Consider the following 23,445-nt stretch of genomic DNA (forward strand, 5'->3'; position numbering starts at 1 on the left):
CAGATTCTAGATGACCATCTCTCTGGTGCACTTTATCCATAACATCTTTTGCAGATACATTTTGCAGATGTATTCCAGTTTTCGTGATATGATTCAATGCATATGAAAGTTCAGACAAGTCAATTTAAATCAAAAGATGAAATATGTAAGGGATACATTGTTGAAATCTTGGATCTTCTGCATATAATCTTGTTGTTCGATATTCAGATGCAGGAATCTGCACAGGATGTTCATCATATCGTCCTCCTTTTCCAGTTAGGAACAACTGCGGAAAACAACGAGCATCCAAGCTCTCTTCCCATACACTCACAAGACTTCCTTTTGCTTTTTTCACTTGGAACAAATCTATAGTGTTCTCCATCACTTCTTTTGGCTGAAGTGGATGCACACTGTAGTGTTCATAGATTTCTTCACATCTTAACATTTCCACTTTTTCAATTTGTCCTCTTGACGTTTCAGTATCTTCTGCTAAAACTATTTCTTCTTCTCCCATATAAACATCCTTATAGTATGTATTGTCTTTTATCAAATACAATGTAGCCTTTTGCACTTCCCTAACATCCACTAACTCCTGCCAGATGTTCTTATTCTTAGTCAGCACACCATTAACATCAATAACTAATGGTTCACTTTCTATACTTTCTACACCGTTTCAATATTTTTCTTTAAATCTAACGGTAAATACACAACTCTTCCTTTTAATCTTCTTTGTAAATCTGAAGGAGGCAATTCACCTGTTTTAGGCTCCATACGAATAATAACCTGAAATGAATGCACACATTGAATAAGAATAGACTCATAGATGTATAAATCTCTCAATTCTGGAAGAATAGCAACCAACTCTAGATTATTATGAACCGCTCAAGCAGGCATTTTATTCTCATCTAATTTGTTTTAACAATATTTACAAATACGTTGATTACAACCCAAATCAAAACAATTCTCTTACAATAAATAAATTGCAAATTCATTCCACATATCATTATTTTCTTTATCACTTTTTAAATACAGATCAACATTCCTAGTCTGGTTTTTGTAGTGAGTTTGTCGACAACAAATACAAGAAAAATGTGGCCTTTCACCTGAAATCTCCTTAAACTTTGTAATTTCATTTTCAAAATATTTTGCACAACTATGTTCAGCATTCTCTCCAACATTTTCTTCTATTATTGTCTGAGTTTCTTCACTCTCTGCTTCAGGACCAAAGTAACAAAACTCATTATCATCACAAACATTTTTCACATCTGATACTGAGCCTCGCAAGGGAGCACTGCTCAACTCATTTAACTTTAGTGCTGGACTTTTTGCATAATAGCATCTTCTCACTAACTTTCCCATTTAAGTATGATATACTGCCAACATCCTGAAATGTTGAAAAACACTTTGACAAACTTTCCTAGAAAGACAAGCCAGTGAATGACCTTGCAAACCAGTATGTTTTCTCACTCTGCAAGGTCCTAGTCCTTGCAACAGCTTAATCTTTTGTTTAACACTTTTTTACAATATACTTGTAAGAAATTGCGTAATTTATCAATAGAGTCTTGTTGTACACTACAAATACTACTAGAATCCCAAGTGTACATCGGGGCTTTAGGACGTCTGCCTAGAAACTTCATCAGCTATTACTTCTTCTGCATTTCTAGGAATCATTTGCTCTTTCTCAATTGGACAACCATCTCTATCCTCATAAGCTCGACCACTGGTGTCAACTACATGCAACAAATGATTGCTCTGTAAATAACTCTCTTCATTAAAAAAAGGCTCATAACTTGAACTATGTTTCCATTGCCCTAAAAAAATATCACAAAAATTACTTTTGTTCATTACTCTATTCCTGTTACTTTTGACCTTCATTAAATGGATTGGTTTAGCTAGTGATCGAATTCTGTTTAATACTAAAATGAATAACCTCCTCTTTACTTCTATAGCTTTTTCAACAATGGATTCAATATGCTTCTTCTTTTTATAAAATAGTGTTCTCTTTCTACATTTCTTTGTATGTTTCAGTAAATTGTGGACTACTCTTTATATTGATTTTCTCTCTTTTTACTATAAGTAGTATCCTTTGTATGGACATTGCCTTTTTTTCCTTTCCTAATCTTTGCACTTTTTTCTGTGTTTGGAACATTTTCACTGCTTTCAACATTAGCATTTTTTTTTCTACATCTTGTAATATTTTTGATGAAATCCTTTGTGGTCTTACCAGAAAATGTTCTCTTTTTAGATACATTATGTTGGTCTTCCAATACTTGTAGTTGACTCTTTTTCAAGTAAATATCCTTCTTCTGAGCTTTTTTTCTTCTTTTTTTCTCTGGCATGATAACTTTTTTTTAATGGTGATAATCTGTATTTGTAAAAAATATTCATAAATAAATATGTATTAATAACTTTAAAATTATAATTTTGTATTACTAAACAAACACATTCCATATAAATTCTAACTAAGAAATTTTAGGCCTGAAACACAACTGTGAAGTTGGAAACAGAAGTACATACATAGTAAATACCTCTTTGAAGCACTCCATAGAACTAAAACCTGAAAAATGTTATGAGTACAAGCATACTAAGAAAATGATCACAATACTATAAGGAGAGACACTGAGTAAATTCATAATTGTTTCACTTTCACTTTAGTAAATAGATTAAATGGTTCATAAACAGTCACTATCGTTTATCAACAGTACAGATTTACAGTTTACAGTACGGCAGTGGTGATTGTATAGTGTAGGGGGTCATTGAGGACTACTGTTCTATGGTACTGCAGTGGTGTTTGTGTAGTGCAGGAGGTCGTACTGGGGTAGTGTTTTAAGGTTTACAATACTGGAGTAGTGTAGGTGATCATGCTGGAGGTAGATTAGGGTTTGGGTAGTGCGCCGGTCTTTGTATAGTGTAGGGAACTGTGGTAGGGATAGTGTCACTGCAAGAGTACATGTATTTATATGTCAGCAAACGCATAAACCAACCAAATCATTGTCTCTCAATTTTTCCAAGTTGACACTAATTCACAGTGTGATTCTAGACAAATAACAATATTTCTTATAAATGCAGTAGTAGGGTAGTATAGTGGTGTTTGGGTAGTGTAAGAGGTCCTGCTGTGATAGATTTAAGTTTAGGGTACTGAAATGGTGTTCAGGTAGTGTAGAGAATCATGCTGGGGTACCGTTCTACCATAGTGCTGTCGTGTTTATCTACTGCACGGGGCCATGCTAGGATAGTGTTTAAGATAGTACAGTGCTGTTTAGGGTAGTGTCCTAGGAAAGTACAGTGGTGTTTGGGTAGCGTAAGAGGTTGTGCTGGAGTACACTTAAGGTTTAGGGTAGTGCAATGGTGTTTGAGTAGTGTAGGCAGTTGTGCTGGAGTAGTGTTTTAGGGTTTAAGGTACTGCAGTAGTGAATGGGTAGTGTAGGTGATCGTGCTGGAGGTAGATTAAGGCTTTAGGGTAGTGCACTGGTCTTTGTATAGTTTAGGGAACCGTGCTAGGGATAGTGTCACTGCAAGAGTACATGTATTTATATGTCTGCAAAAACATAAACCAACCAAATCATTGTCTCTCAATTTCTCCAAGTAGACACTGATTCACAGTGTGATTCTAGACAAATACCAATATGTCTTATAAATGCAGTAGTAGGGTAGTATAGTGGTTTTTGGGTAGTGTAAGTGGTCATGCTGTGCCAGATTTAAGCTTTAAGGTAGTGAAATGGTGTTTAGATAGTCATGCTGGAGTAGTGTTCTAGCATGGTGCAGTGGTGTTTATGTACTCCACAGAAATCAGTGATGTCATCAGGCATGTCATTTGAGATGTCATCAGTGATGTCATGAGTGATGTCACTGACCATGTCATGAGTGATGTAATATGTCACGTCATCAGCAGTGCATTGCGGGCGCGCAAGTTATAGTTAGCTGAGCTAACTATAATGGAGGAATTTCAAAGGTTTTGTATGAGAGAAATGTTCAGCTAACTCTAACGTGTGAAACCTATGGTTTTTTTCAATGAATTTGCATAGTTTTTTAAATGCTAATTCCTAACTATAACGTGTGTGAAACCTATGGTTTTTTCAATGAATTTGCAAGGTTTTTTAAATGCTAATTCCTAACTATAACGTGTGTGAAACCTATGGTTTTTACAGTGAATTTCAAAGGTTTTGTAAATGATAATTTATAAATGTATTAATTATTATGTCTTTCTTTTTATACTAATTTCTTACATTTTTAATATAAATATTTATATTTTTTTTATTTTTTTAGATCATATTTCATATTCTTATTATAAAATAATAACAAAACTAAATTGCAAAGTAATTTTTGGATGAATTATTACTTGATGTCGGTTGCAAGTATAACACAGCGCCAGCAATTCTCTTGGGGCCCTATGCTCACAATGCTGTATCAATCCTTACATCTGCTTCAAGCATGTGCAAGGTTTTGACGCAGCATAAGCTCAAAAGTCACTGAATAAAATGTTGTACATTTCACTCAGTCACTTTTACGAGGCCTTGCTGCACCCCCTTCTGCACAAGAAAGCCTCTTCTGGTGCAGCGCTTTACAATGTAATACACCCTCCAGATGCATCACATTGTTAATAGCACACACCATGGCACATCTTTTGCACCACAGCTGTGTCACAAAAGTGACGCAACAGCTGTGTAAAAGAGGCACGAGGGGATTGTAAATCCACCCCTAACACATACAAATTCAACAAGACACTTTCACCAGCAGCGCAAATTGAAGCATACACTTGTAACATATTTATGTACATATGATACATTCAAGTGCTTCGGACATACTACAGTATACTATAGATAAACACCTTATAGATTTATGCTGTAGCAGTTCCTTATAGTTCTGCACTTTCACATTCTCCATACACTAGTAACATATTCATTCATTCATTTATGAACTACACATTAATTCTGACAAACTTTTACACACTACCATAGAAATATAGTTCTTTCTTTGACCAGTGAAGGTAGTTCTGAAAATAACTGGTTTTTTTGTTTTGTATTTTTTTTTTGTGTTTTCTCAACAAATTCCAAGCGGAACAAAAGAATGAAAAAAAGAACAACTAATGTCGAGGACAGCAATGATCCTGCATCCTGCGTTTCATCAAGTCTATAGACTGTTCCCCATAACACAAAAGTTTATCGCAATAAATGCATGGAATTTTAACTTTAGCAAAGTCAGAATCAATATGTGGGTGTGGACTGCTTGCTGAAAATGCTGCTGCCGCAGTTGATGTGCTTGGTGTAGCAGCAGGTGGGTTCTCGTGCAACCTCCATCTTGCAGCTCAAGCAAAGTTCTTGGGGTGCAAGTTCTTCACGTGTCGCACCATATTTGCTGTGCCAAAGGAGTATTTTTTACATGGATCACCCCTTGAAAGAGTTGTTTGGCAAATTTTACAGGTTACTTTTGGCGCATGAACTTTTTTTTGACCTTCTGAAAAAGTCAAAAACGTCCAAATTAGAGCGTCTTTCCTCTTCTTTGGACATTCTCCTGGAATTAAATCTCCCTCTGAAGAACTGCTGGAAGATGACTCCATTGCTTTATTATTGTGATCTTCCTTCTATTTGAGAAGATTCTCAGAACAAATGCTTCTTCTTAGAAAGTCAAAGTCGAATAATTATAATGGGACGGAACTTTCAACAGTCGCAATAGGAAAAGTTATGAACCAATCAAATCTCTACTTTTAAAGTCACATGGCTTTGCGTACGCCTATGATGCGCTTGCGCAGCTCTTTCAATACGTGTACTCATGATGATCTACCGCGATTTGTGTAATTCTTTTTAAAAGTAATATATGATTATTACAAGTATTAAAAAAAAATCATAGTTATCCCAAATGTCTGCCCTTAGTATGTACATTAAATACATACATGTTTTAAAACCAAGTAGAAACATTGCCCCCTTTCGCGTACAGAACGGCGTACATGACGTCACACCGAAGCTTTATTGCGACGCGTAACGTCAAAGCATATTTGTACCGTATGCGCGGGTACACGCTGAGTATGATAAGCAGTACAAACTATGGTGTGATCACCCTCTCAGTGACAAATCAGAGCTCAGGGCGCTCTAAGGAGAATGATTAGCAGTACTGACTCATTGAAGATCCGATTCTGGGCCTGCCTCTGCGCACATTATAACACCGCCCCATCTCTCTCTTTGTTGTTAATTGTTAGTGCACACACTCATACATACACATGCGCGGTGCACGCCCGCCCACACCACCCACATGCCACCACCTAGCATGCTTGCTATCATTTAGCCTGGAAACCAATACATTACCCAATGGCATGTCCCCCAGGGCCATCATTCTTACAGAACGCGAAAACGCTACCAATGACGGCCCTGGGCTTGGTTTGGCCAGCCCCCGCGGTTCCCATATAATGCGGGCACTGACGTGAGCACGCTCTCTTTTGCCCGCCTCTGCTGTGGTGACAGACAAACTGTCGAAAACACCCCGGGCTCAGCGAAACCGCAGCCTTTCAAGACACGACAAAAGACGACAGAAGCAAAGGTAAGAGAAGACGTCACAACATCAGCCTCAACTGTAAATTGTATATGCATAATGCTATTTTTTTATCCTTCATATGGCTTTCCTACCCCTCAATGGTTTTAAATTGTACTTACATAATTGAAATATTTCTTTATAAGTCACAAGGTCCTATTCACCTCTAATCCTAAAAATTGTGCGTGCATAAATTTCAGTGTGATATTTCTGTACTACGCCACGTGCTTAGGCCTCTATTATTATTAATTGTGCGTCCATGATAGTATTTTTTTTCTGCGTCACAAGGCCGTCCCAGGCCTCTATTAACTTATTTGCTGGAGCTGCAACAGTCTAACTACGGAATATTAAGAACCCACATTAAAATGTACTTTTGATAGTAGTTACGCAACTCAGTTTATGATGACTAATCAAAACGTCCTTTTGTTTCTTCACCAAACATCGTTCAGAAGCAACCACGGCCTATCGAGCAACAACAATGGAATTCTCTGCAACTTATTGAATATACTTTGACGTATAGAAGCAGAGTTCAAGTCGAATGGTGATCTCCGGTTGCCGCACTCTTTATACAAGGTAAGCACAGCAGCCTAGATCCACAAAGCCTTCATAGCAATGCATTAGAAATAAGTCGCCATAACGGGCATCAGTAACGCAGTAGGCACTTCCATATAGACACCACTTGAACGCGGCACTATAACAACTGAAATATACCAGGTACACTGCACTCGTAAAACTGTAGTGTTAGCTTTATTTGTGAAACAAGAGAGGGTCATATTATCAAACCTTAGCAATAAAATTATTGCCACTTTATCGGCAGCAAACTGCCGCTATAGTTGCCATATTAGGTTTGATAATATGCTCTATTGAATTCCAATCGAAGCCCATGTTAGATGTGAGGGACATCTAACATTTGGTTCGATTGGAATTCCATAGAGCATATTATCAAACCCATTATCGCCACTTTAGCAACACTTTCCTGCCAATAAAGTGGCAATAATTTTATTGTTTAGTCCCTGAGAAAATCATAAGTAAAATCATAAGTATATCTTGAGGAACTTACCGTATGCGTACGGTAAGCGTATGGAGAAGGATACCATTACGAGCATGAGCTGCATGATCATTGGCTGTCAACTGTCTGTCAACACTCCAAACCAGGAAGTGTTGGCAGCCATCTTGTGCCTCAGTAGAACCGAGGCACAAGAAAGTAGTGATACAAAGGTGGAAAACACACAAAGGTGGCAGGGTAGAAACACCCTGACACCCTAGGCCTGCTGAGGGGGTCCCAGAGGGACTCACAAGGCCAACAAATCGTGGGGTATGCGTAGGCACACGTACGTTGTGAATAAAAAAAAGCCTGGGGGCTTTATGGAAAAAGTATGGGGGGTCCAATGCCCCCCCAGCCTGCCCCGAGGACCGCTACCCCCGGGGGCAATATAATTATGCTTGCGGGGGCACAAGGCCCCCCGCAGCCCGCGGCCTGCCACCCCCCGGGGCTTTGTTATTAATGATGCGGGAGGGCTTAGGGCCCCCCCGTAGCCCAGGGGACTGCCACCCCCCGGGGCTTCATTCAAAAAAACAAAAAGAAAAATCCTGTGTGGGGGAGCGCTTTACCCCCCCACTCACCCCATGGACCACCACCTCCCTGGGGCTGTAATATTGAATATAGGGGGGTCTGTGACTGACCCCCTAGCCCCGGGGACCACTACCCCCTGGGGCTTTTCAATGTTGGGAGGGGTCCCTGTGGACCCCCTTCTGCAGCCTTGTGTGGCCCTGTGGACCGCCACCTCCCCAGGTCCGGCTCTTGCAGTGTCCTCGCAGCTCCCGCCTTACCATAGCAAACAGCTTTTCGTCAGAGAGAGCAGCATGTTAGCTGCTCTCTCTGACGAAAAGCAATGTCGGTTCCCAAAGGACGTGGGGAGCCGGCTGGGACCGTGGGGGCATTGGGGCTCCCCCCACGGTCCCCAACATTGTATTTTAGCCACGGGGGATGGGGTCCCCGGGAATTATAAAAAATTAGTAATAGACGCGCTTTTTTTTTTACAATAGAATTACCGTACGCGTACCATGCTCGTACGTACGACGTACGGTGCAAAGTCTGTAAGTCGTCCCATAAGCGTACCTAAGCTAGAAAAAGTTAAATATTTTCAAATATTTATGAAGTGTATGTGTTTACATGTTGGGTGGTTCTAAAAAGAGCCCTTGTGTTTATTAGGAGATTTTAGTATCTACAAGTAAGTACCGATGCAGAGTCTAAAGTTTATGAGGAAGACTCTATTCCCTTCATCTGTAAAATGTACACCATCTCTCCTATAGATGTCTTGCATATTGAAACGCAGATTGTTGTTGTAAATGGACCCCATTCTATAGTCTCAGAGAAAAACAGAAACAGATTTATCCACATGTTTCCTAGCTTTTTCAATTTGTGGAGAAAATTGATTGGACCAGTTCCATTTTTGCATTTGACATATATTAGAATAGACAAAGGCAGTCTGAGGGAAAAGTGTCATCAGTTCTGTAAAGGTGTCCTTCATAAACATTTACAGTCCTACCCAGTCAAAGTGCCTAGGTCATTGCCACCACAGTGCACAATTAAGAGGTTCAGGTGTTGGAGATGCATAAAGGATTTCACCAATGGTATCAATTGGTGACACTTTAACCCTCTCTGTACAATCCATTTAATGTCTACATTTGGTAAACCTCACTCTTTGTGAATTTCTTTCTGTTGTGCGTACCTTTCACTCCAGAAAATATAGCTGTGTCCCACAATCCACACTGTAAGCATTTGGAAGAGAGGTCTTGATGCATTCAGATGGTCTTTGTAAATGAAAGAGCAGTTTGAAGATTTTTTTTTCTAAAATGGTGGATAAGTGGATTTTTGAAAAAAAACAAAGAAGTGATTGGTTGTTTGAAATGTTACTAGCTTCAAAAGTAGGGTGCACTTTTCTGTTTTTTAAAAGTTTGTCATTTATTGGTTAAGAAAAAGTCATAAAAAAGAACATTACTTAAGATAAGCTGGTATATTGACAAGTCAAGCACACTTGCTGTTTTGATTTGCAACTATGTACGATGAACTTTTCACCTGTGTTGTAAGTTAGGTGTTCCCTGAAGTGTTTCTATGGTAACTGGCAGAATTTGGTTGGGGGAAGGGTTGAAAGTTTTGTCAGTTGGAAAGGGTTCAAAAGTTCAAGCAATAGAAAAGTGTGTTTCATTTTGATTTAATGTGGGAATAAATGTGATTTGTTATTTATTTGTATATGTGCGTGGATTAAATGTGTAGATTGATAGAAAATGTTTGCTGTTTGCTATAGGACTTCCTGACTCCCTTGGGTTAGTTAGGGGGGTTTTGCAATGATCCCCAATGTCTGTTTTTTTTTCTTGGTTTTGTACGCTTACGGGACAACTTACAGACCTCGCACCGTACGCGTACGGAAAATATATCGTAAAAAAAATAGTCTCTATTAATAATTTTTTATAATCCTGGGGACCCCATCCCCCGGGGCTTAAGGTATATGTTGGCCGGAGGGCTCTTTGCCCCCCCGCAGCCCTGGGGACCGTCACCCCCTGGGCTTTGTTTTTTAAAATTAATAAAAAATCCTGTGTGGGGGGACTCTTTGCCACCTCCCCGGGGCTGTAATATTGAATATAGGGGGGTCTGTGATGGAGCCTCCAGCCCCGGGGACCACCACCCCCAGGGAATTTCAATGTTGGGAGGGGGGCAGTGCGGCACCCCTCCTGGAGCCTTGTGTGGCCCTGGGGACCGCCAGCTCCCCAGGGCCGGCTCCTGTAGTGTCCCGGGGTGCCTACCCCCTGGACACTGCTGTTTGGTATGGTAGGGCGGGATAACAAACTGATTTTTGTCAGAGAGAGCAGCATGTTAGCTGCTCTCTCTGATGAAAAGCAATGCCGGTTCCCTAAGGACTTGGGGAGCCGGCTGGGACCGTGGGGGCATTGGGGTTCCCCCCACGGTCCCCAACGTTGTGTTTTAGCCCCGAGGGATGGGGTCCCCGGGGATTAAAAAAATTAGTTATAGCGCATTTTTTTTACGATTGATTTACCGTACACGTCCGGTGCAAAGTCTGTAAGTCGTCCCGTGAGAGTACCTCAGCCAGAAAAATTCAATAAAAAAAATATATTTTACAAATATCTATCAAGTTTATCTGTTTATTTGTTGGTTGGTTCTTATTATTCCTTTTCTTTTTATTGGTACTTATATGTAAGTACTTATGTATAGTCTAAACTTGTTGAGCAGCCGTGTTTTATAGAGTGCTGAACTTTTGACCTCTGTTGACAGTTAACTTTTACATGATCTGTTGAGGGTAGGGTGAAAAGTTATGTCAGTTAGAAAGGTTTGAAATGTTAAACCAATGGAAGTGTGTCTTTGGTTTTGAACTATTGTGTGAAGGAATTTGATTTGTTATTAATGTGTATATATGTGTAATTTGAGAGGGAAAGCGTTCCTTTTGTTTGGTTCTGCTGTATGCACTGAAGCAGAGAGATTCTGTCTAAGGCTATCTGCTGTGTGAGTGGCATTCTTCTTAATCTTCCAATTAGTTTGAAAGGTGAGTTGATTACTTGTAAGGGACTGTATGTGTTGCATTTTATTTTTAGTAGGAGTAATGCGTTGATTCCTGTAAAATTTGTAGATTGATATTCTGAGGTTGTCTGCATTTGGATAACTATTGTGATAAAACAATTTGGTAAGTTAATGTGTTTAGTTAGTCAGCTTTGTGCAGTAAAGTGCAGTACTAAAAAATTTAGAATGTGTGCAGTCACTTTTTTAGTTGTAGAATATTTAATATTGTTGCTTCTGTAGAATTAGGCTTGTGTTCTAAATGTACAGTTTTGTAGTCAGTATACATCGACTGTTGTATACACGGTTGGGCAGTGTATCGTCTGACATCTTATTTCTCTCTCTTTCATCATACCTCTCTCTTAATAATTTTCGGTCAGCATACATAGAATGCTGCATACACTGTTGGGCAGATTTACAAGCCCCTTGGGACTCTTTCTTGTTGTATTGTGTCACTTTCTTGGATTTAATGTTGGCAAAAAAATAATGGTGCAATTTGGAAATGTATTTGCAAAATGAGTCAGGACTGTCTATTGAAATGTAGTGGTCATCTACATGAAATGTGTTTAGTCACTAAAATATTTTAGTGTGGTAAATGTGTTTTGGTGAAATGTATGGTTTAACATTTTTTGTCTAGAATCACACTGAGCGTCTGTGTAAAGAATTATACTTGCACCTTTTTCCATAATCTCTTCTGTCTCTCTCACAGTCTCTCTTTGCTTATAGTGTTCCCTCTGTTCTGATATGTTCCTTTATTTTCTTGTTTTTAATTTGTGTTTCTTCAAAGTGCCACTTCTTCTCATACTGCCTTCTGTCCTTTTAGTCCCCCTCTGTCTTTATTGTCTCCTTCTGTCTCCTAATAGGCCCCTTTCTTTTTATATTGTATCCTCTGACTTCTTATTTCTCTCTCTTTCATAATATGTCTCTCTTAATAATTCTCCAGTCAGTATACATAGACTGCTGCATACACAGTTGGGCAGATTTGCAAGCCCCTTGGGTCTCTTTCTTGTTTTATTGTGTCGCATTTTTGGATTTAATGTTGGTAAAAAAAAAATGGTGCAAATTGGAAATGTATTTGCAAAATGAGTTAGGATTGTCTATTGAAATGTAGTGGTCATATACAAGGAATGTGTTAAGTCACTAAAATGTTTTAGTCAGGTAATTGTGTTTTGGTGAAATGTATGGTTTAAAATGTTTTGTCTAGTATCACACTGAGCAACTGTGTAAATTAAAGAATTACACTTGCAACTTTTTCCATAATCTCTGCTGTCTCTCTCTCAGTCTATCTCTCTCTGCTTATAGTGTCCCCTCTGTTCTGATATATTCCTTTATTTCCTTATTTTAATTTGTCTTTCTTCATAGTGCCACTTCTTCTCATACTCCCTCCTGTCCTTTTAGTCCCCTTCTGTCTTTATTGTCTCTTTCTGTCTACTAATAGTCCTCTTTCTTTTTATAGTGTATCCTCTGACCTCTTATTTCTCTCTCTTTCATCATACCTCTCTCGTAATAACTTTCAGTCAGTATACATAGAATGCTGCATACACTGTTGGGCAGATTTACAACCCCCTTGGGACTCTTTCTTCTTGTATTGTGTCACTTTCTTGGATTTAATTTTGAAAAAAAGATAATGGTGCAAATTGGAAATGTATTTGCAAAATAAGTCAGGATTGTCTATTGAAATGTAGTGGTCATCTACATGAAATGTGTTTAGTCACTAAAATATTTTAGTGTGGTAAATGTGTTTTGGTGAAATGTATGGTTTAACATTTTTTGTCTAGAATCACACTGAGCGTCTGTGAAAATTAAAGATTTACACTTGCACCTTTTTCTATAATCTACGCTGTCTCTCTCACAGTCTATCTCTCTCTGCTTATAGTGTTCCTTCTGTTCTGATCATATCCTTTATTTCCCTATTTTAATTTGTCTTTCTTTACAGTGCCACTTCTTTTCATACTCCCTCCTGTCCTTTTAGTCCCCCCGTCTTTATTGTGTCCTACTGTCTCCTAATAGTGTCCCTTCTTTTTATAGTCTCTCCTCTGACCTTGTAATCATCTCTCTCTCATCATATCTCTTTCTTAACAATTTTTCAGTCAGTATACTTAGAGTGCTGCATACACTATTGGGCAGATTTACAAGCCCCTTGGGCCTCTTTCCTGTTTTTTTGTGTCTCATTTTTGGATGTAATGTTGGCCAAAAAATAATGGTGCAAATTGGAAATGTATTTGCAAAATGAGTCAGGATTGTCTACTCAAATGTAGTGGTCATATACATGGAATGTGTTTAGTCACTAAAATATTTTAGTGTGGTAATTGTGTTTTGGTGAAATGTATGGTTTAAACATTTTTTGTCTAGAATTACACTGAGCGTCTGTGTAAATTAAAGAATTACACTTGCACCTTTTTCCATAATCTCTTCTGTCTCTCTCACAGTCTCTCTCTGCTTATAGTGTTCGCTCTGTTCTGATATTTTCCTTTATTTTCTTATTTTTAATTTGTGTTTCTTCAAAGTGCTACTTCTTCTCATACTGCCTTCTGTCCTTTTAGTCCCCCTCTGTCTTTATTGTCTCCTTCTGTCTCCTAATAGGCCCCTTTCTTTTTATATTGTATCCTCTGACCTCCTATTTCTCTCTCTTTCATAATATGTCTCTCTTAATAATTCTCCAGTCAGTATACATAGACTGCTGCATACACGGTTGGGCAGTTTTGCAAGCCCCTTGGGTCTCTTTCTTGTTTTATTGTGTCTCATTTTTTAATTTAATGTTGGCAAAAAGAAAATGGTGCAAATTGGAAAAGTATTTGTAAAATGATCCAGGGCTGTCTTTTGTAAAGTAGTGGTCATATACATGGAATGTGTTTAGTCACTAAAATGTTTTAGTGTGGTAATTGTATTTTGGTGAAATGAATGGTTTAACATGTTTTGTCTAGAATCACGCTGAGCGTCTGTGTAAATTAAAGAATTGCACTTGCACTTTTTTCCATAATCTCTGCTGTCTCTCTCTAAGTATACCTCTCTCTGCTTATAGTGTTCCCTCTGTTCTGATGTTTTCCTTTATTTCCTTATTTTAATTTGTCTTTCTTCACAGTGCTACTTCTTCTCATACTCCCTCCTGTCATTTTAGTCCCCTTCTGTCTTTATTGTCTCTTTCTGTCTCCTAATAGTCCCCTTATTTTTATAGTGTATCCTCTGACCTCTTATTTCTCTCTGTTTCATCATATGTCTCTCTTAATAATTCTCCAGTCAGTATAGATAGACTGCTGCATACATTGTTGGGCAGATTTAGAAGCCCCTTGGGCCTCTTTCTTGTTCTATTGTGTCTTATTTTTGGATGAAATGTTGGCAAAAAAATAATGGTGCAAATTGGAAATGTATTTGCAAAATGAGTTAGGATTGTCTATTGAAATGTAGTGGTCATATACAAGGAATGTGTTTAGTCATTAAAATGTTTTAGTATGGTAAATTTGTTTTTGTGAAAGGAATGGTTTAACATTTTTGTCTACAACCACACTGAGCGTCTGTGAAAATTAAAGATTTACACTTGTACCTTTTTCTATAATCTCCGCTGTCTCTCTCACAGTCTACCTCTCTCTGCTTATAGTGTTCACTCTGTTCTGATATTTTCCTTTATTTCCTTATTTTAAATTGTCTTTGTTCACAGTGCCACTTCTTTTCATACTCCCTCCTGTCCTTTTAGTCCCCCTCTGTCCTTGTTGTGTCCCTTCTTTTTATAGTCTTTCCTCTGACCTCTTAATCCTCCCTCTCTCATCATATCTCTCTCTTCATCATTTTTCAGTTAGTATTCATAGACTGCTGCATAAACTGTTGGGCAGATTTCCAAGCCCCTTGGGCCTCTTTCTTGTTTTATTGTGTCTCATTTTTGGATGTAATGTTGGCCAAAAAGTAATGGTGCAAATTGGAAATGTATTTGCAAAATGAGTCAAGATTGTCTATTGAAATGTAGTGGTCATATACATGGAATGTGTTTAGTCACTAAAATGTCTTACTGTGGTAAATGTGTTTTGTCGAAATGTATGGTTTAACATTTTTTGTCTAGAATCACACTGAGCGTCTGTGAAAATTATAAAATTACAGTTGCACCTTTTCCCATAATCTCTGCTGTCTCTCTCAGAGTCTACCTCTCTCTGCTTATAGTGTTCCCTCTGTTCTGATATTTTCGTTTATTACCTTATTTTAATTTGTCTTTCTTCATAGTGCCACTTCTTCTCATACTCCCTCCTCTCCTTTTAGTCCCCTTTCTGTCTTTATTGTCTCTTTCTGTCTCCTAATAGTCTCCTTTCTTTTTATAGTGTATCCTCTGATCTCTTATTTCTCCCTCTCTTATCATATATCTCTCTTAATAATTCTCCAGTCAGTATAGATAGACTGATGCATACACTGTTGGGCAAATTTACAAGCCCCTTGGGCTTCTTTCTTGTTTTATTGTGTCTCATTTGAGGATGTAATGTTCGCAAAAAAACAATGTTGCAAATTGGAAATGTATTTGCAAAATGTGTTAGGATTGTCTACTGAAATGTAGTGGTTATATATATAGAATGTTTTCAGTCAGTTAAACGTTTTAGTGGTGAATGTGTTTTGGTAAAATGTATGATTTTAAATCATTTGTTTAGAATCATACTGAGCATATGTGTAAATTAAGGAATTAAACTTGTACCATTTTCCATAATCTCGGCAGTCTTTCCTCATAGTCTACCTTTCTCTGCTTATACTGTCTCCTCTCTTGTGATATTTCCCTCTTTCTATATGTTCACTTGTATTTTCTTATAGTGCTGCTTGTTGTCATAGTCCCTTCTGTATTCTTAGGGGGTTATTAGGATAGTGGGCGAACTTAGTCTGTCCGCCATTCTCACGGTAGTTGAGACTGCCCGCCATAAGGGAGGGGGTCCCGTGGGGGGTATTAGGATGTGCCCGCCACAGTGGCAGGTGCATCCTGCATTTTTAACATTGTAGCGGGTGGTGCTCTCAGGATCGCCTGCCACAGTGCTAAAAATTCATGTATGCATTTGCATACACAAAGCGGCAGGCACCGCGTGGTGCCTGCCGCTTTGTATATGCAGATGTTGGTAGATACTACAGGTACCCCTCGTGTGCACCTTCAATTACACCTTCACTCTGGGGGTACGCAGGGGGCCCTCACAGTAAAGACCGGTTGCCTTTCCATGGCGGCATCGCTGCTACGGAAAGGCATCTGTAGAGGCCCATCATGATATGGCTGGCGGTGTGTATTAGACACCGCCACCATGTTAAACCCTTTCTGCCCCGGTTGGAAGACGACCGGGGCGGAAAAGCAGTGGACGGTCTTTTTGACCGCTGTGGATCCCCCGGGCATGCTAATATTGCAGGGGGTCATTCTGGTTGGGTTGGTGGGTGGATTGCCCCCGCCAGGCTGGCGGTGGGTACTGCCAGCCTGGCAGGGGAAATCCGCCCGCCATCCTAATGGGCCCCTTAGTGTCTCTCTGTCCTCATTGTCTCGTCTGTCTCCTATTAGTCCCACTTTGTTTTTATACTCCCTTGTCTAACCTCTTTATATACTGCTCCCCTGTCTCCTTATACTCTGTGTTTTTTTTTTATACTCTCCCTTCTCTCCTCATACTGCCACCTTTCTCCTCATACTGCTCATTATCTCTTCATATTTTCTAGTCTTTTCCTACTCTATTTATCCCCTTATTCTGCAGTGTCTGCTTATATCCTTTGTTCTATGTATATTTCCTATTGTCTCATAGTTGTCTTTCTCTTGTTGTAAGTTCTTCTATTTTCATATTCTTATGTTTGTTGTCATAATATCTCCTCTCTTCTTATAAGTAATATAATAGTGTATTTGATATATTTATTTTTCTGAAGTGATATATATTTTTTATAATTGATTCTTTTGATCATTACTGAAAAAAATCATCATGCCTTCCAAAATAGCAAAGAAGAAAGGACGAAAGAAAGCAGTTTATTTAAAGAGAACTCATCTACAACATTTACCTGAAGAACAATGTGTTAACAAAAAGAAAAAAAGTGGTAAGAAAATGAAGACTTTTCTGCGAAGATTGTCAACCAGTAACAGTGGTGTGCGCAAAGTAAAAAATACTGCGAGTGTTTCTGCAACTAAGAGAAAAGACAAGAAGCATGGAAAAACTTGTGAAAAAAGTGTATATAGTAAAAGGAGGAAAAACCAATATCAAGAAATAAGGAAGAAGATGTTTTATAATAGAATTTTATTTAATCTGACTAAGTTAATAAAGAATTGTAAAAAGAAAACTGCATTTTATAAGAAGAGGAAATGTATTGAGAATGTAGTTGAGAAAGCTTTTGAATTAAAAAAAAACTTTTTGTTTTAGTAATCACTAGAATTTATTCACTAGATAAGCCAGTCCATTTAATGAAGAGCAAATGTAAATGGAGAAGAGTAATTAATAGAAGTCATTTTTCTAAAGTTTTTTGGATGAATGGAAACATAGATCAAGTTCTGAGCCTTTTTTTATTGAGGAGAGTTATTTTCAGAGTAATGAGTTGTTGCATGCAGTTGACACTACAGGTCGTGCTTATGAGGTTAAAAATGGTTGTCCTATTGAGAAAGAGAAAATTGTTCCTAGAAATGTAGAAGAGGTGTTAGCTGATGAAGTATTAGGGAGAAGGCCTAAAGTTCCAGTGTACACTTGGAGTTGCAGTAGTATTTGTAGTGTACGGCAGAAATCTATTGATTTTTTATGCAATTTCTTACGTAACTATACTAAGAAAAGTGTTAAACAAAAGATTAAGATGTTGCAAGGATTAGACCCTTACAGAGTTAGAGAAAATACTGGTTTGCAAGGGCATTCTTTGGCTTGTCTTTCAAAAAAGGTATGTAGAAGTGTTTTTCACCATTTCAGGATGTTGGCAGTACATCATACTGAAATGAGGAAATTAGTCAGAACGTTGTATTATGCAAAAAGTCTAGCTCTAATGTTAAAGAAGTTGAACAGTGCTCTTTTGCATGGATCTGTGTCAGATGTAAAGAACGTTTGTGATGAAATTCAGGTTAGTTACTTTGGTGCAGAAGAAGATAATGCAGAAATTGATACGTTAGTAGAAGGAAATGTAGAAGAGAATGTACAACATTGCAGTACAGAAAAATTTGAGCAAGAAATTACAAAGTTCAAGGTGATTTCAGGTGAAACACCAAATTATTGTTGTATTTGTTGTCGACGTACTCATTATAAAAATCAGACTAGGACTGTTGATTTGTATTTAAAATGTGAAAAGGAAAATAATAAGGAGCGGATGGAATTTGTAACTTATTTGTTGGTAGAGAATTCTTTTGATTTGGGTTGTGATGAGCGTATTTGTAAATATTGTTATAACAAATTAGACGAGAATAAAATGCCTGCTAGAGCTGTGCATATTAATTTTGAGTTGGTAAAAATTCCTTCTGAACTGGTGGATCTAAATACTTATGAATCTATTCTTATTCAATGTGTGCATCCTTTTCAGGCTATTGTTCGTATGGAGCCTAAGACAGGGAAATTGCCTCCTTCAGATTTACAGAGAGGATTAAAAGGAAGAGTTGTGTATTTGCCATTAGAGTAAAAGAAAAATATTGAAACAGTTGGTGTAGGAAATGTAGAAGATGAACCTTTAGTTATTCTTGTTAATGGCGTTTCTACTAAGAGTATGAAAATCTGGCAGGAATTAGTGGATGTTAGGAAAGTGAAAAAGGCAAAGTTGTATCTGATAAAAAATAATCAATATTATAAAGACGTGTTTATGTGTGAAGAAGAAATAACTGTAGTAGAAGATAGTGACTTGCCAGCTGGACAAATTGAAAAAGTGGGTGTGTCTAGAACTGAAGAAATAGCATTACAGTGTTCATCCACTGCATTCCAAAGAAGTGATGGTGAATACTATAGAGTTATTCCAAATGAAAGAAGCAAAGGGAAGTCCCATTAGTGTATGGGAAAAAAGCTTTGAAGCTCGTTGTTTCCCTCATTTGTTTCCTACAGGAAAAGCAGGACGATATGATGACCGACCTGTGCAGATTCCTGCATCTGAATACCGGACATTAAGATTGTATGCAGAAGATCCAACATTTCGACAATGTATTCCGTATTTGTTTCATCTTTTGTTTGAGAGTGATTTGTCTGAACCTTCTTATGTAGTAAACCATATATTGAAAACAGGTGTGCATCTGCAAAATGTTTCCGCAATGGAATTTTGGGATAAAGTACACCAGAAAGATAATGTTTTGGAATCTCAGCTAATTAATCTCATGGCATGTCAGCGTAGTACTAATGAGTACTGGTACCATCGTCATGGAGAACTTAAATGTATGCTTAGGAACGTAGGAACTCCTACATGGTTCCTTACTCTAAGCTGTGCTGAATATGCTTGGAATGATTTACTTCAATTTTTTCGAGAGGCAAATCCAAATATAATAAATATTGAATACAAGACACCTGAAGAATTGTGTTCTTTGGATTCAGTTAATGTATGCAGGTATTTCAATCATAGATTTGAAGCTATGATGTCTTTCATCACCAATAAAAAATATCCTCTTGGAGAGATGATACTGTGTTGTCTTTTATTGAGGAATACGCTACATGTGATATACCCAAAAGCACACAAGATAAGGACTTAAAACAACATGTCTTACGAGTCGTCGAAAGTATAAATCCAAGGACAAATTCTACACCAAATGCCGTTTTGGATTTCCACGTCCAGTAATATCAAAAGGAAGAGTAAACAGTTTTATGTCATCTTTGCGACATACTATCACAAGAAAGTGTCCTAAAAATACCTACAATTTAAGAAGAAATGAAGACTCAAAATACATAAATGACTACAACCCAGTCATTTTGTCCATGTGGAATGCTAACATGGATATTCAATATGTTGCAGACAATTCCATTGCTGTTGCTCGATATGTAACATCGTACATAACAAAATCAGAAAAGACGGAATTAAAGGAAATGTGGGAGGATATTTCCCACGAGAAGAGTCTAAGTAAGAAATTATATACTTACAGTTTGAAGATCTTATCTCATCGAGAAATTGGAGTATATGAATGCTCGGATCGCCTATTATCTGCAAGTCTATACTCCAAATCAAGAAGAATCATTTGGGTGAGTCTAGGTCTTGCTGCTACAGGAAACCTAGTACTTAAATGTGTACAAGAAATTGAATATTTAGCTGAAAAGGAGCCAGAAAGTACAGATATTGTGAAAACAAATATGTTGGATACATATTATCTAAACAGAAGTCATCATCTGGAGAACATTTGCCTCTATGAAGTTTTGCAAAACTATATTTTTAAACGGAATATTACAGAAAACATCAATAATGGAACATATGCCGTAATTGGTTTTGAAGGATGTCTGGTGAAACAAAGAAAAGGACATTTGATTAATCACCGTAAACTGAGTTGTGAAACACCTGACAAAAGGGAATTTTACTATTTAGCTCTTTTGCAACTTTTCAAGCCATGGCGTTCAGAATTAGAATTACTTAGAGATTTCGAGAGCTATGAAGATTCTTTCACTGCAACTAAAGATAGTATAGAATGTCCTGTTTTTGCTAATTATGTGAAAATGTTGAACGATGAAATTGAACAAGAAGCTACAATTGCAGCTGAGATTGCTAGAGACAGTTCTCAAGACAGTCAGACTTCTGCTCTGATAAGTCAGGATCCATTAGGGGAACCAATTATTCAAAATGAAGCAGCATCTGCTATGGAAGAGGTGGAAACAGCAATGTATCAAGCTCAAGAAGATGTAAGAAACTTAGGAAATTTGGAAGAACAACTAAATGTTGAGCAGAAACAAATATATGAGCAAGTGAGAGAGCAGATTAACCATGGATTACTTCATGAAAAGAAAGAGTGCTCTTGCTCATCATTTCAACCTATCCGATTGTATGTAAGTGGACAAGCGGGAACAGGAAAAAGTTTTTTAATTAAAGTAATTTCAATGTATTTACACAAAACAACTGACTCGTATTTGTCTTGTGTTATCAGTGCTCCAACTGGGTTGGCGGCACACAATATTAAAGGAGTTACTTTACATAATTTATTAATGCTACCAGTAGAGCACGAAAACAAATTAGAATACTACAAGCTATCTGGAGAAGCTTGTTTTGAAGTTACAAGAGTCTTGAAGAAAATGAAAGTTCTCATTATTGATGAGGTAAGCATGGTATCAAACTAAATGCTTGCCTTTGTGCATTTAAGAATGCAGCAATTTCTTAAAACAGACTATGACGTATTATTTGGAGGAAAACATGTCATAGTTTTTGGAGATCTACTACAACTTACTCCTGTAAAAGGACAACCAGTGTTTAAAACACTGGCGCATGAAGATACCAGAAAGTCTTTGGGGAGCATTGGAAATGTTAATATTTGGTCATATTTTGAGATTAAGGAATTTATTACAAATATGAGTCAGGCAAATGATGCAGATTATGGAAAAATTCTTCAATAATTAAGAATTGGAAAACTGACAGAACATGGCAAACAAGCATTACTGAGACGATTACTTCCCAATTTGTTTCCAAATGAAAATATTTTTCAAGAGTAAATATATCTGAAAATTGCAAAAAACAAGTCTGTAATCTGCTTAATGCCAACACTGCGTGAATGTTCTGTGTTCAATGAAGAAATGTTAAAGTTGGAAAATGAAGAAATTATAAAATTGGAAGCTATTGATAAAATAGAGCATGAAGGAATCACTATTATTTTGACTGAAAAGTTGAAGAAGAAATTGGATTCTTTGGAGAAGCCGATAAGTAAAAGTGCTGGTTTAGAAAAAAAATTGATTGCATTTGTAAACTCTAGGGTCATTTTACGAAGTAATTTGAATGTGGAAAAAGCTTTAGTAAATGGAGCAATGAGTAAAATTGTTGATTTTGTTAATTATGTAAATAGAGATAGAATTGAATTTTTGAAGATCAAATTTGAGGAAATTGGTGAAATACAACAATTCATCTCGGTTCTTGCTTGTAAAAGATTTGTATGTACGCAGAAATCAGTTTCCTATTTGTTTAGTTCAAAATTTATATAGCGCACTACTCACCCAAAGGGTCTCAAGGCGCTTGGGGAGGCGGGTGCATTTACTTATCGAATATCCAAATTTTGAGTTGCTTTCTGAAAGAGAGGTGGTTTTGAGTAAGGCGGAGGTGGGTGGGGAGAGAATTCCAGGTCTTGGCAGCTAAGTAGGAGAAGGATCTTCCCCCCATGGTGGATCTGTGGAAGCGCAGAATTGCGGCGAGGGCTTGATTGGAAGATCGAAGTTGGCTGGTGGGGGTGTAGAAGGACAGTCTAGTATTGAGGCATTCGGGTCCTAGGTCATAGAGGGCTTTGTGTGCGTGGGTGAGGAGACGGAACGTTATTCTCTTGTTGACGGGGAGCCAGTTGAGATCTTTCAGGTGGTTGGAGATGTGAACTTGACGAGGGATGTCCAGTATGAGTCTGGCTGATGTGTTTTGGATGCGTTGGAGTTTTTTCTGTAGTTTGGCTGTGGTTCCGGCGTAGAGGGTGTTTCCGTAATCAAGTCGGCTGTTGACCAATGCGTGGGTGACCGTTTTTCTTGTTTTTCTGGGGATCCAGCGGAAGACTTTTTTGAGCATGCGTAGGATGTTGAAGCAGGATGATGAGACGGCATTGGCTTGTCTGGTCATCGAGAGGGAGGAGTCTAGAATGAAGCCCAGGTTACGTGCATGATCCGTTGGTGTGGGTGCGGTTCCTAGGACTGGTGGCCACCAAGAGTCATCCCAGGCTGAGGGAGATGAGCCTAGGATGAGGATTTCCGTTTTTGCCGTGTTCAGTTTTAAATGGCTGTTCTTCATCCACTCGGCTACTTCTTTCATTCCTTCGTGTAGGTTGGTTTTGGCTGTGTTCGGGTCATTGGTGAGGGAGAGGATCAGCTGGGTGTCGTCTGCGTAGGAGATGATGTTGAGGTTGTGTTGGCATGCGATGGATGTGAGAGGACTCATGTATACGTTGAAGAGGGTGGGACTGAGTGATGATCCTTGTGGTACGCCGCAAATGACTTCGGTGGCCTCTGATTTGAAGGGGGGGAGGCGGACTCTCTGGGTTCTTCCGGCGAGGAACGATATGATCCATTCCAGTGCTTTTCCTTGTATTCCGACGTTGTATTAGGGTGCTATGACAGACTGTGTCGAAGGCTGCGGAGAGGTCAAGTAGGATGAGGGCAACTGTGTCTCCGTTGTCCAGTAGTGTACGGATGTCGTCTGTTGCTGCGATGAGAGCGGTTTCGGTGCTGTGTTTGGCTCGGAAGCCGGACTGTGAAGGGTCGAGGCATTTGTTGGATTCGAGGAAGGCTGCTAGCTGGTTATTGACGGCTTTCTCAATGACTTTGGCGGGGAATGGGAGAAGAGAGATG

The sequence above is a fragment of the Lissotriton helveticus genome, chromosome 6 (assembly GCF_964261635.1).
Source record: "Lissotriton helveticus chromosome 6, aLisHel1.1, whole genome shotgun sequence".
In the NCBI taxonomy this organism is placed as follows: Eukaryota; Metazoa; Chordata; class Amphibia; order Caudata; family Salamandridae; genus Lissotriton; species Lissotriton helveticus.